General features: G+C 47.7%; 1 protein-coding gene across 1 annotated transcript in view; it reads right to left on the bottom strand.

The window, feature by feature from the left end:
* The window catches only part of LOC144595456 (interleukin-13 receptor subunit alpha-2-like), a 60,801-nt gene extending 46,558 nt beyond the window's left edge, over positions 1 to 14,243 (bottom strand). Inside the window, exon 1 of the mRNA XM_078402964.1 lies at positions 14,090 to 14,243. The gene's annotated coding sequence lies outside the window, so the exon portion shown is untranslated. The remainder of the gene's footprint in view (positions 1 to 14,089) is intronic.
* Between the last annotated feature and the right edge of the window lie 394 nt (positions 14,244 to 14,637).

Raw genomic sequence — 14,637 nt, 5'->3', positions numbered from 1 at the left:
GTGGGAGCCCAGCAGTGCCAACCTACTAGTGGGAGCCCAGCAGTGGGAGCCCAGCAGTGCCAGCCCAGCAGTGCCAACCCAGCAGTGCCAGCCCAGCAGTGCCAACCCAGCAGTGCCAACCCAGCAGTGGGAGCCCAGCAGTGGGAGCCCAGCAGTGGGAGCCCAGCAGTGCCAACCCAGCAGTGGGAGCCCAGCAGTGCCAGCCCAGCAGTGGGAGCCCAGCAGTGCCAGCCCAGCAGTGGGAGCCCAGCAGTGCCAACCCAGCAGTGGGAGCCCAGCAGTGCCAACCCAGCAGTGGGAGCCCAGCAGTGCCAACCCAGCAGTGGGAGCCCAGCAGTGCCAGCCCAGCAGTGCCAACCCAGCAGTGCCAGCCCAGCAGTGCCAACCCAGCAGTGCCAACCCAGCAGTGGGAGCCCAGCAGTGGGAGCCCAGCAGTGGGAGCCCAGCAGTGCCAACCCAGCAGTGGGAGCCCAGCAGTGCCAGCCCAGCAGTGGGAGCCCAGCAGTGGGAGCCCAGCAGTGGCGTGCAAATCATGGTGGTGGAGCATCTAGAGCCTACACTACGTTTGATCTACACAGCACGTCTTCTTGAGGGGAAGATATGGAACAAAATGAATATTTTGTGTTTAATGACCTGTGTAGTGATCTGTGTAATGAAAGCTTAATGTATTATATTTGATGCTTTTGTATAAATGTATATATCTGTGGAGTGACCACACGGAGTGAGTGACCACCCGGAGATGAGTGACCACACAGAGATGAGTGACCACATGGAGTGAGTGACCGCCCGGAGATGAGTGACCACATGGAGATGAGTGACCACCCGGCGATGAGTGAAATTCCGCAGAGGAATGACCACCATGATGGCGAAAAAAAGCAATTGTGTTTAATTGTGTTTAGTTGTGTTATTGGTTTTGTTTGCAAAAAGCAATGGTGTTTTGGTTTTGTTTGTTAAATATATTTTAGCCCTCGAATGGTAAAGAAAACAATTTTATATAAGACAAGGGGGATGTTGTAATATATAAGACAAGGGGGATGTTGTGATATTGCTGGGACTACTTTGTGTATCCAAGGACTACTTTGTATGCCTGTGTATATAAGTGATTGGGGTGATTAGGCGGTCACTCTGGATGCAGGTGGCCACGGAATAAACAGCCTGGAGTTGAGCTCCAGCAATGTAACCTTTTATACACGTGTACTCGTGGTCCTTCCAGAGTCACCACAAAGGTACAACAGGTACCGGACCACGAAGTACAACATTCCCCTCCTTCCCAGATCTCCCTCTATCTTCCTGTCTCCACCTATATCCTTCCTTTGTCCCGCCCCCCTGACATCAGTCTGAAGAAGGGTCTCGACCTGAAATGTCACCCATTCCTTCTCTCCCGAGATGCTGCCTGACCTGCTGAGTTACTCCAGCATTTTGTGAATAATTAAAACAGGAGCTCATTTCAAACAGCAGTGCTTGCAACAACCATTACTGACTTTCAACGGGAAGTGTTAAAGTGACTCGGAGAAAGGAAGGGTGCTGGCTGCAAACTGGCGGCTTGTGCCAAAACTGCAATAAAGTGTAATTTCCTTCCAAGCTCCCCTTGTTTTCGCTGAGAAAGCACTGATTTTAAGGAACTGCAAATCCAAAGGAAACAAAAGCTGGCTGCAGATACTGCTGTCTAAACATTTTTCTTCCCAACTCTGACTAACAACTTAGATTTCTACCCATCAAACATGACCTTGTTTGATTAGTATTTGCTCTGAGTCATTTTACAGGATAACAAGGAGTTCCCATCCCCTCATTTGGTGACCACCAGGGGTACACTGCTGCTGAAGCTAACCGGACCGCCTGTCAGGCATCTCTGTAAAAGAAAGCTCAAATAAACAGCAGGGAACTTTAACCAGCGAGGAAATTAACAGTGACAGCTCTGGCACCTAAAAAATCAGCACTGCAACACTGGTAACTACCCCCACTCTTTATTTCATTTCAGATTGAAGATCCCTTGAGAAATACTTGAGTGCAAAGCTTTGGTTTGATTTTTTTGGGATTTTTTTTAGATTTAGATATACAGGCCCACTGAATATCAATATAAAGCGAAGAAATGGAATGGCAGGACTGGCAGGACTATCGTATGTTGAAAGACTGGAGTGGCTAGGCTTGTATATGCTGGAATTTAGGAGAGGGGATCTTATTGAAACATATAAGATTATGAAGGGATTGGACACGTTAGAGGCAGGAAACATGTTCCCAATATTGGGGGAAGTCCAGAACCAGGGGCCACAGTTTAAGAATAAGGGGTAGGCCATTTAAAACGGAGATGAGGAAAATCTTTTTCAGTCAGAGAGTTGTAAATCTGTGGAATTCTCTGCCTCAGAAGGCAGTGGAGGCCAATTCTCTGGATGCTTTCAAGAGAGAGCTAGATAGTGCTCTTAAAGATAGCGGAGTCAGGGGGTATGGGGACAAGGCAGGAACGGGGTACTGATTGTGGATGATCAGCCATGACCACATTGAATGGCAGTGCTGGCTCGAAGGGCCGAATGGCCTTCTCCTGGCTATTGTCTACTGTCTAAATATTAAAGCAAAAATGCATGTTTTTTAAAAACAATCCGTTTTCACTTTCGCTTGGGCTACAAACTGATGAGACAAGAACAGAAATAAAATGGAAGTGTTGTAAATATCTTCTGCACTTTCCAAGAAGTAAAGAAGATTTGGAAGTCCCCCCTGCAACAAAACGCAAGTACTGTACATTCCAACTCAAATACTATTAGCTATTCCTTACTCTTACAAGAATTCTAACCGTCTCGAAAATATTCCATAACAACTTTGCTCATCTGGAATTTTGGAAGGTTTCAGATTAGTTTTTGATTTACTGGAGACCGGCATTACTGGCAAGGCCAGGATTTATTACCCATCCTTGTTCTTGTGAGCGGCCATTCATCTTTGTGAACCACTTTAGTCCATGCGTTGAAGATATTTCCACCGAGCTAATGGACACGATTTAGACCAGGGAGGGCAAGAACATGGAAATGCAGGACACTCACGGCACGGTGGCATAGCGGTAGAGCCGCTGTCTTACAGCGCCAGAGACCCGGGTATCGTTCCTGACTACGGGTGCTTGTCTGTACGGAGTTTGTACGTTCTCCCCGTGGCCTGCATGGGGTTGCTCCGAGATCTTTGGTTTCCTCCCGCACTCCAAAGATGTACAGGTTTGTAGGTTAATTGGTTTGGTATAGACAATAGACAATAGACAATAGGTGCAGGAGGAGGCCATTCGGCCCTTCGAGCCAGCACCACCATTCAATGTGATCATGGCTGATCATTCTCAATCAGTACCCCGTTCCTGCCTTCTCCCCATACCCCCTGACTCCGCTATCCTTAAGAGCTCTATCTAGCTCTCCCTTGAATGCATTCAGAGAATTGGCCTCCACTGCCTTCTGAGGCTGAAGGGTCTGTCCAACCCCTTAATAATCTTATACGTATGAATGTAAATTGTCCCTAATGTGTGTAGGATAGTGTAAATGTGCGGGTATCGCTGGTTGGTGTGGACTCGGTGGGCCGAAGGGCCTGTTTCCGCGCTGTACCTCGAAACTAAACTATCTGGTCTCTGTGCAGGAATGGAATATTCTAACCCAGGCACCAACCTGGTCTATTTCCCTCTGCACCCCCTCCAGTCTGACCATGGCTTTCCAGAAATCAAGTTTCTCTCCTTAACAGGTACATATAAGATTATTAAGGTTTTGGACAACATATAGGATCATTAAGGGTTTGGACACGTTAGAGGCAGGAAACATGTTCCCAATGTTGGTGGAGTCCAGAACCAGAGGGCATTTAGAACGGAGATGAGGAAAAACTTTGTCAGTCAGAGAGTTGTAAATCAGTGGAATTCTCTGCCTCAGAAGGCAGTGGAGGCCAGTTCTTTGAAGGCATTCAAGAGCTAGCTAGATAGAGCTCTGAAGGATAGTGGAGTCAGGGGGTATGGGGAGAACGCAGGAACGGGGTACTGATTGAGAATGATCAGCCAAGATCACATTGAATGGTGGTGCTGGCTCGAAGGGCCGAATGGCCTCCTCCTGCACCTATTGTCTATTGTCTATTGTCTAACATTAATGCTCCTTCGTTGCCCGGTTGCGTATCTGATGAAATTAAGTCACTTCGCAAGCAAATGATAAAAGAACCGCAAGATCATAGATCAATATCTAAATGTGTTTTCTTGCAACAAAAATCGTGAATCGGGGAGGGAAGCCTTGGAAGAGATGATAGAGATTGGCTCCATTGTTTTTTGATTCATACATGACGTTTAGCTCTGCCGAAGGTATCACAAAATGCTGGAGTAACTCAGCAGGTCAGGCGGTATCTTGGAGAGAGGGAATGGGTGACGTTTCGGGTCGAGATCCTTCTTCAGACTGTCGAGCTTACTCTGTAGCTAGACATAGAACTTCCGAAATGAGGAGACTCTAAATTGGTTTTACAATAAGCCCGAGGCAAGTGAAAACGTGAATTGCCTTCACAAAGTGTATTGTAACACATCTCATCAGCACGATTAACTTTGAATTCTAAGAAGTATGATTAACTTTCTGGAAACGGTGAAATGATTACTCGATGTCTTAGTAAAGATAAATGAACAATCATACTGAAGGGCTTTCTTCCTGTTCCTAACCCAAGCTAAATTTGCTTTTTAAAAAAAGAGACATAGTGCTAGAGTAACTCAGTGGATCAGGCAGCATCTCTGGAGAACATGGATAGATGATGGATAGGTTTCGGGTCATAAACCGTTCTTCAGTCTGAAGAAGGTGCTGTCTGACCCATTGAGTTACTCCAGCACTTTGTGTCTCTTTTCTTTGTATACCAGCATCTTCAGTTCCTTGTTTCTTCCCGGGGGGGGGGGGGGGGGGGGATGGTTAGTTTAGTTTAGTTTATTGTCAATAGACAATAGACAATAGGTGCAGGAGGAGGCCATTCGGCCCTTCGAGCCAGCACCACCATTCAATGTGATCATGGCTGATCATTCTCAATCAGTACCCCGTTCCTGCCTTCTCCCCATACCCCCTGACTCCGCAATCCTTAAGTCAAGTCAAGTCAAGTCAATTTTATTTGTATAGCACATTTAAAAACAACCCACGTTGACCAAAGTGCTGTACATTTGATTAGGTTCCAATAGAAAAAAAATGAAAACATACAGTAGCACTCAAACAGTTCACAGCGCTCTATCTAGCTCTCTCTTGAATGCATTCAGAGAATTGGCCTCCACTGCCTTCTGAGGCAGTGAATTCCACAGATTTCCAACTCTCTGACTGAAAAAGTTTTTCCTCATCTCCGTTCTAAATGGCCTACCCCTTATTCTTAAACTGTGGCCCCTGGTTCTGGACTCCCCCAACATTGGGAACATGTTTCCTGCCTCTAACGTGTCCAATCCCTTAATAATCTTATATGTCTCGATAAGGTCCCCTCTCGTCCTTCTAAATTCCAGTGTATACAAGCCTAGCCGCTCCAGTCTTTCAACATATGACAGTCCCGCCATTCCGGGAATTAACCTAGTAAACCTACGCTGCACGCCCTCAATAGCAAGAATATCCTTCCTCCTTTTGTGGTGTGCTCACCAGACAAATGTTTGGGGCGGCACTGTTATAGAGTTGCTGCTGACCCAGGTTCGATCCTGACTACGGGTGCTGTCTGTACGGAGTTCGTCCGTTCTCCCTGTGACCGCGTGGGTTTTCTCCGGGTGCTCCGTTTTCCTCCCACACTCCAAAGAAATACAGGTTTGTAGGTTAATTGGCTTTGGTATAATTATAGATTGTCCCTAGTATGTAGGATAGTGCTAGCATACGGGGTGGTCTTTGGTCCCAGTGGGCCGTGGGGCCTGTTTCTGCGCTGTATCTCTAAAGTCTAAAGTAAAGTCTATAGTCTAAATATAAATATAAACATCCTACAATAAATGATTTAATTGCAATTTTCCATATTCTGCCCCAAGCTTTTTTCCCCAATCTCTTTGCACCCCTTTATAACGATCATTAAATCTTTCTTTGTGGTCTTGGGTTCGGTGTTATTCACATCTTCCATTCACATGTCAAGAAAATACATGGTTTCCCCATATATTTGACACTGCCAGTCTTGAACTGCTAACCTTCCACAGTTAACCCAAGTCCTTCCATCACTCTGTTGTCTATGAACTACCAGCTTAGTACATTCACCTTGTACTATGTACTATGTACTTGTACTGCTTCACGTAGGAATTTCATTGTTCTATCTGGGACAATAAAACACTCTTACATAGAAACATAGAAACATTGAAAATGGGTGCAGGAGGAGGCCATTTGGCCCTTCAAACCAGCACCGCCATTCATCGTGATCATGGCTGATCATCCACAATCAGTAACCCATGCCTGCCTTCTCCCCATGTCCAAGGTATTTATTCACAAAATGCTGGAGTAACTCAGCAGGTCAGGCAGCATCTCGGGAGAAGAAGAAGGGTCTCGACCTGAAACGTCACCCATTCCTTCTCTCCCGAGATGCTGCCTGACCTGCTGAGTTACTCCAGCATTTTGTGAATAAGTACCTTCGATTTGTATCAGCATCTGCAGTTCTTTTCTTATTTTCCCCATGTCCCTTGATTCCACTAGCCCCTGGAGCTTGATCTAACTCTCTTTTAAATTAATCCAGTGAATTGGCCTCCACTGCCTTCTGTGGCAGAGAATTCCACAAATTCACAACTCTCTGGGTGAAAAAGTTTCACCCTTTGACTCTTGTCTCCTCCTCACACGAAGCTCACAGCCACTGACTTACGATCGCATCCATCTGTTTGATGACTTCGGTTAAGATCTCTCTTTCTCATATTTAATCCATCGCTCCCTACATCTGTCTTACAAGCAATGTCATAGAATCATAGAGTTATACAGTGTGGAAACAGGCCCTTCAGCCCAACTTGCCAACATGTCCCATCTACGCTAGTTCCCACCTGCCCGTGTTTAGCCCATATCCCTCTAAACCTGTCCTATCTATGTACCTGTCTAAATGCTTCTTAAATGTTGCAATAGTACCTGCCTCAACTACCTCCTCCGGCAGCTCGTTCCATACACCCACCACCCTTTGCGTGAAAAAGTTACCCCTCGGGTTCTTCGGATCAATGGATCGTAAATATTTAAAATTATTTAAACTTTATAAAGAAAATATCAATTCAAAATGCAAAAAGGGTTTAAAAACAAAAAAATACTTGAAATAACTTAAAGTTAAAGAGATAACTACGATAGAGATGGGTTTAGAGGTACACGTCCCCTTTTACCTCCAAATATGAAGTACTACCATTCTTGCTGAACTCAACAGGAGTTTTCAAGAGAGAGTTAGAATTAGCTCTTAGGGCTAACGGATTCAAGGGATATGGGGAAAAAGCAGGAGCAGGGTACTGATTCTGGATGATCAGCCATGATCATATTGAATACTAGACCAAGTGGATCCGTTGGGCCCAAACCTCTCCTGCATTGGTGCAGCACCATTTCCTCCCCCACTCCCTCCCGTCCCCCTCCCCTCTCCCTTCCTCCCACCCTCCCTCCCTCCTCCCCTCCCCTCTCCACCCCCTCCCCCCTCCCCGCCTCCCCTCGCCACTTCCCCCTCCCTCCCCCTCCCCTCTTTCCCCTCTCCCCCTCCCCGTCCCCTCTCTCCCCGCTCCCTCCCACTCCATCCCTCGCAAACCCCCTTATCCTCCCTCCTCCCCCTCCCTCCCTCCCCCCTCCCTCTACCCCCCTCCCTCCCTCCATCCCCCCCTCCCTCCACCCCCTCCCCTTCTCCCTCCCTCCCTAGGAGATGGATTTAAACTTTAAAATGTGAATAACTTTGAAAATATAACTCCCATTTCAATGAAACCTCTTCCATTAGCACCAAAGGGACGACGGTGAGTAAGGTGGCCCTACAATTGTCGCGCTATCGTGTACCGTTTTGACTGTAGTTCAGGAACAAACAAACAAACAAACGAGAGTTTTAGTGTATAGATATTGCATATTGTAAATAGCTGCGGTCCCAGCACCGAGCCTTGCGTTACCCCACTAGTCATTCTGCCATTCTGAAAGGGACCCGTTAATCCCCACTCTTTGTTTCGTGTCTGCCAAACAATTTTCTATCTATAATAATAATAATAATAATGCATTTTATTTATATAGCGCTTTTCATATACTCAAAGACGCTTTACAGAGATTTAGAGAACATAGGGAAATGAATAAATAGATAAATAAGTAAATAAGTAAACGAACAGAGAAAGGAGACAGAAGGTGAGGTGACCTTCAGTGGTTGAAGGCAGTACTGAACAGGTATCTATGTCAGTACCCCACCCCCAATACCATGTGCTCTAATTTTTCCCACTAATCTCCTATGTGCGACCTCATTAAAGGCTTTCTGTAACTCCAGGCACACTACATCCACTGGCTCTCCCTTGTCCATTTTCCCTGTTACATCCTCAAAAAATTCCGGACTCGGAACGATCCTGTTACTGCTATCCAAATGTGCCGCGAGTTCATCTTTTGCACTTGACTCCAGCATCTTCCCCAGGTGTCAGGCTAACAGGTCTCCAATTCCCTGTTTTCTCTCTCCCTTCTTTCTTAGAAAGTGGGATTACGTTAGCTACCCTCCAATCCGCGGGAACTGATCCTGAATGTTATTGAGTTTGGCCTGTGACTCACCACACAAATACAGGAATCTCATCAAGATTGAGATCGTCTACTGGGAATGCAGTTGTCAGTTCCTGGTAAATTAAATGATGACTTATTTCCCTTTACGCTCCAGGACTGTTCTGAGACACTGTTCCGACTCTAGTTCAAATTACCAGGCTCGAGGGAACATTTGACACACTTCTATTCATTTTTGTCATCTTATGATAAATGGAAAGAAAATAGATGTTCGTAATGCTGAATCTAGAGGCGATCTTTAGTTTTTTTGGTGTAGATTTTAGTTTAAAGATACAGGCCCTTCAGCCCACCGAGTCCACACCGACCAGTGATCCCCGCTCATTAACACTACCCTGCACACACTAGGGACAATTTACATGTATACCAAGTTACGAACCTGTAAAGGGGGGGGAAACCGAAGATCTCGGGGAAAACCCCCGCAGGTCACGGGGAAAACGTACAAACTCCGTACAGACAGCCCCCGTAGCCGGGATCGAACCCGGGTCTCTGGCGCTGTAAGGCAGCAGCACTACCGTTGCACCACCTTGCCGCCCCGAGTCACCCTCTCCAATCCCCCAGTCAGTCTCCCCCTGAAATCCCTTCACCAGATCTGGGCCACCACAGGCAATGCCCATCCCTGACGGGGGAGGGGGGGAAGGGGGAGGGGGGGAAGGGGGTGGGAGGTGAGAGAAGAGAGAGCAGCCACAAGTGTGACCGGCGGGGAGAGGAGGAAGGAAGGGAAGCAGAGGGGAGCGAAGGGGAGGGAGGGCGAGGGGAGCGGAGGGATGGATGGGGGAGTGGAGGGGAGGAGAGGAGACCGGCAGGCAGTGGAGAGGAGGGGAGCAGAGGAGAGGGGAGGGGAGCGGAGGGGAAGAGAGGGAAGCGGAGGGGAGAGGGGAGCGGAGGGGAGGGGAGGATGGGGGCGTGGAGTGGAGGAGAGGGGAGGAGAGAGCAGCGGAGGGGAGGAGAGGGGAGCGGAGGGGAGGGGAGAGAAGCGGAGGGAATGAGAGGGGAGGAGAGAGCAGCGGAGGGGAGGAGAGGGGAGCGGAGGGGAGGGGAGGGAAGCAGAGGGGAGGAGAGGAGAGGGGAGCGGAGAGGAGGAGAGGGGAGGGGAGGAGAGGGGAGCGGAGGGAATGAGAGGGGAGGAGAGAGCAGCGGAGGGGAGGAGAGGGGAGCGGAGGGGAGGGGAGGGAAGCGGAGGGGAGGAGAGGAGAGGGGAGCGGAGGGGAGGAGAGGAGAGGAGAAGGGAGCAGAGGGGAAGGGGAGAGGGGAGCGAAGGGGAGGAGAGGAGAGGGGAGCGGAGGGGAGAAGAGGGGAGCGGAGGGGAGGAGAGGGGAGCGGAGGGGAGGGGAGGGGAGGGGAGTGGAGGGGAGGAGAGGAGAGGGGAGCGGAGGGGAGGGGGGAGAGGGGAGTGGAGGGGAGGGGATTCTGAGGCAGAGATCCAACTCTAGTTCCAAGTGCTGGGCTCGAGGGAACATTTGACATACTTCAATTTTTCTTGTCATTTTCTGATAAATGGAAAGTAAATAGATATTCATAAGGCTGAATCTACAGGCAATGTGGAACCAGCTTTGCAGAGTCTGATCAGAACTGGCGTTACAGAGAGATATAGACACAAGGAACTGCAGATGCTGGTTTACAAAGTGCTGGAGTAACTCAGCGGTCAGGCAGCATCTCTGGAGAACATGGATAAGTGATGTTTTGGGACCATTATCCAGACTGGTCTTTAGAATGTGGACAGAAACCGGAGCACCCGGAGGAAACTCGTGCAGGTTTCACAGGGAGAACGTGCTGACGAAGGATCTCGACCCCAAATGTCCTCCATCCTTGTTCTCCAGAGATGCTGCATGACCCACTGAGTCACTCCAGCGAATTGTCTCTATTTTCTGACATTAAAGAAACTGTCTGTCTTTATAGAAACATAGAAACATAGAAGCATGGAAAATAGGTGCAGGCGTAGGCCATTCGGCCCTTCGAGCCAGCACCGCCATTCAACATCATCATGGCTGATCATCCAAAATCAGTACCCCGTTCCTGCTTTCTCAACATACCCCTTGATTCCGTTAGCCCTAAGAGCTAAATCTAACTCTTTAAGAAAACTCAGCCTTAATTCTCAGCCATCGAATTCTCAATAAGTTGAAAAAGATTGAGGAGTGATCAAGTTGCAAGTGTGGTTGAAGTTCAGTTTAGTTTATTGTCCCGTGTACTGAGGTACCGTGAAAAGCTCTCGTTGCAATAGACAATAGACAATAGGTGCAGGTGGAAGCCATTCGGCCCTTTGAGCCAGCACCGCCATTCAATGTGATCATGGCTGATCATTCTCAATCAGTACCCCGTTCCTGCCTGCTCCCCATACCCCCTGACTCCGCTATCCTTAAGAGCTCCATCCAGCTCTCTCTTGAATGCATTCAGAGAACTGGCCTCCACTGCCTTTTGAGGCAGAGAATTCCACAGATTCACAACTCTCTGACTGAAAAAGTTTTTCCTCATCTGAGTTCTAAATGGCCTACCCCTTATTCTTAAACTGTGGCCCCTTGTTCTGGACTCCCCCAACATTGGGAACATGTTTCCTGCCTCTAACGTGTCCAACCCCTTAATAATCTTATTGCGTACAAACCAGTCAGCGGAAAGACAATACATGATTAAAATCAAGCCACCCACAGTGTAGAGATACATGATGAAAAGAATAACATGAATACCGTTTAGTGCAAGATAAAGTCCATAAAGTCCGATCAAAGATAATCCGAGGGTCTCGAATGAAATAGATAGTAGCACAGGACTGCTCTCTAATTTGTGAAAGGATGGCTGATGGGAAGAAACAGTCCCGGAATCTGGAGGTTCTGGAACTCAGAGTTCTTGTCCAGTAACCTTGTCTGTGAACAGAAATGCCCTAGAGAGTCATGTAAGAAGGAACTGCATATGCTGGTTTAAACCGAAGATAGACACAAAAAGCTGCAGTAACTCAGTAGGACAGGCAGCATCTCTGGACGTTCTGAAGAAGGGTCTCGACCCGAAAACATCACCCATTCCTTCTCTCCAGAGATGCTGCCTGGCCCGCTGAGTTACTCCAGCATCTTGTGTCTATCTTCAATTTAAACCAGCATCTGTAGTTCCTTCCTATACAGTATAACTTTGATAGCGGCTTAAAGCCTGGCACCTTGTGCAGATTGTAAGAGTAGTTGGGTATTCCTTAGATAGTCATTCAGAAAGTCTGAAACATAGAAACATAGAAAATAGATGCAGGAGGAGGCCATTCGGCCCTTCAAGCCAGCACTGCCATTCATTGTGATCATGGCTGATCGTCCACAATCAATAACCCGTGCCTGCCTTCTCCCCATATCCCTTGATTTCACTAGCATCTAGAGCTCTATCTACCTCTCTCTTAAATCCATCCAATGATTTGGCTTCCACTGCCCTCTGTGGCAGAGAATTCCACAAATTCACAACTCTCTGGGTGAAAAAGTACCTTCTCACCTCAGTTTTAAATGGCCTCCCCTTTATTCTAAGACTATGGCCCCTGGTTCTGGACTCGCCCAACATTGGGAACATTTATCCTGCATCTAGCTTGTCCAGTCCTTTTATAATTTTATATGTTTCTATAAGATTCCCTCTCATCCTTCTAAACTCCAGTGAATACAAGCCTAGTCTTCTCAATCTTTCCTCATATGACAGTCCCGCCATCCCAGGGATCAATCTCGTGAACCTACGCTGCACTGCCTCAATTACAAGGATGTCCTTCCTCAAATTCGGAGACCAAAAGTGTACACAATACTCCAGATGTGGTCTTACCAGGGCCCTATACGACTGCAAAAGAACCTCTTTACTCCTATACTGAAATCCTCTCGTTATGAAGGCCAACATGCCATTAGCTTTCCTCACTGCCTGAAGAAGGGTCTCGATCCGAAACGTCACCCAGTCCTTCTCTCCAGAGATGCTGCCTGACCAGCTGAGTTACTCCAGCATTTTGTGATACCTTCGATTCAGAAAACGTTAGTCACTTTCTTACTTTGCTCTCTGCCCTGCTTCTCTCTATATAATAACAGGTGTGGCCAGTCTGGATGAAGAGAGAGTGTCGACCCGAAACGTCTCTCATTCCTTCTCTCCACAGATGCTGCCTGTCCCCTTGAGTTATTCCAGCACTTTGTCTCTAATTATGGCCAGTCAGGTTAAAAATAGTCCTTGTCTTTCTTTTGTGAAATGATCGAGATTGCTTGAGATTATTAAAAAGCACAACTGTTGTTATTAGGCAAGTGAACCATCCTACCACAACCAGAGAGCAGTGCAAACCTGAACTGTAGACAAAATAGACGATAGGCAACAGGTGCAGGAGGAGGCCATTCGGCCCTTCGAGCCAGCACCACCATTCAATGTGATCACGGCTGATCATTCTCAATCAGTACCCCGTTCCTGCCTTCTCCCCATACCCCCTGACTCCGCTATCCTTAAGAGCTCTATCTAGCTCTCTCTTGAATGCATTCGGAGAATTGGCCCCCACTGCTTTCTGAGGCAGAGAACTACTATCTAAGGTAGACACAAAATGCTGGAGTAACTCAGCAGGTCAGGCAGCATCTAGGAGAGAGGGAATGGGGGATCTTTCGGGTCGAGACCCTTCTTCAGACTGTGAACCACCTCATTGGTCACCCTCGGCTTGTCTTTGGTCGGACTTTGAGAGGGGATCTTATCGAAACGTATAGGATTATTAAGGGGTTGGACACATTAGAGGCAGGAAACATGTTCCCAATGTTGGGGGAGTCCAGAACCAGGGGCCACAGTTTAAGAATAAGGGGTAGGCCATTTAGAACAGAGATGAGGAAAAACTTTTTCAGTCAGAGAGTTGTGAATCTGTGGAATTCTCTGCCTCAGAGGGCAGTGGAGGCCAATGCTCTGAATGCATTCAAGAGAGAGCTAGATAGAGCTCTTAAGGATAGCGGAGTCAGGGGGTATGGGGAGAAGGCAGGAACGGGGTACTGATTGAGAATGATCAGCCATGATCACATTGAATGGTGGTGCTGGCTCGAAGGGCCGAATGGCCTCCTCCTGCACCTGTTGTCTATTGTCTATTGACTTGACTGGATTTACCTTGCAATAGACGTTATTCCCACATCATGAATCACGACATTGCGAACATCCCTCGATTGTAATCACGTACTTACTGTCTCTCCTCTGACCCGGTGAGCACGCAAACAAAAGGCTTTCCACTGTAACCCGGCACCACGATGACAATAAACTAAACTTAGAACAGTTTTAACAAAAATCCAACAAGGGGGGGGGGGGGGGGGAAGGGATGGAGAAAAAAAAATCAAAAATCATTGACCTTTGCGACAAAGAAATGCCAAGTTTAAACTCACGTTAAAACGATGCAGAAATTCACAGTTACTGACCAAACATTTGCTTCTTAAAAACACATGCTTCTATCCATCTGAGTTGAAATATCCAGTGGGAAGTTCTCTTACTGTTACGGTGGGGAAGTTGAAGCAGACTGTGTCGGATGTGGGGATGGAAACATCATTGTCCTTCTCAAGGCTGTCTCCAAGAGCAGGTGCAACTCTGTCCCAGTTGGTTCTGTCACCCAGCGACTTCTTCAGCTGGTGTCACCCAGCGACTTCTTCAGCTGGTGTCGCTCAGTGTGAGGGAGGGAGGGTTGCTTAAGTATTGGAAAGTCCCTTTCCCTCCCTCCTCCTTCCTCCTTCCTCCTCCCTCTCTCTCTCTCTCTCTCTCTCTCTTTTTTCTCTGCCGTCTTGGCCACTGATCTAATGAGCAACTAAACTTCCTGTTCATCTGATTTGCTGCCAAGGTCCACGCACAGGCAGTGAGGCAACACGAGTGCAAATGTGTAAGAAGGAACTGCAGATGCTGCTGGTTTAAGCCGAAGAGGGACACGAAAAAAGCTGGAGTGACTCAGCTGGACTGGCAGCATCTCTGGAGTAGAAGGAACGAATGGGGTGACGTTTGGGGTCGAGACCTTTCTTCAGAGTGGTGGGGGGTCTCGACCCCGAAATGT

The sequence above is a fragment of the Rhinoraja longicauda genome, chromosome 7, assembly GCF_053455715.1.
Source record: "Rhinoraja longicauda isolate Sanriku21f chromosome 7, sRhiLon1.1, whole genome shotgun sequence".
Classification (NCBI taxonomy): Eukaryota; Metazoa; Chordata; class Chondrichthyes; order Rajiformes; family Arhynchobatidae; genus Rhinoraja; species Rhinoraja longicauda.
Note: the sequence above shows the minus strand (reverse complement) of the source record. Positions and strands in the feature narration are given on the sequence as shown.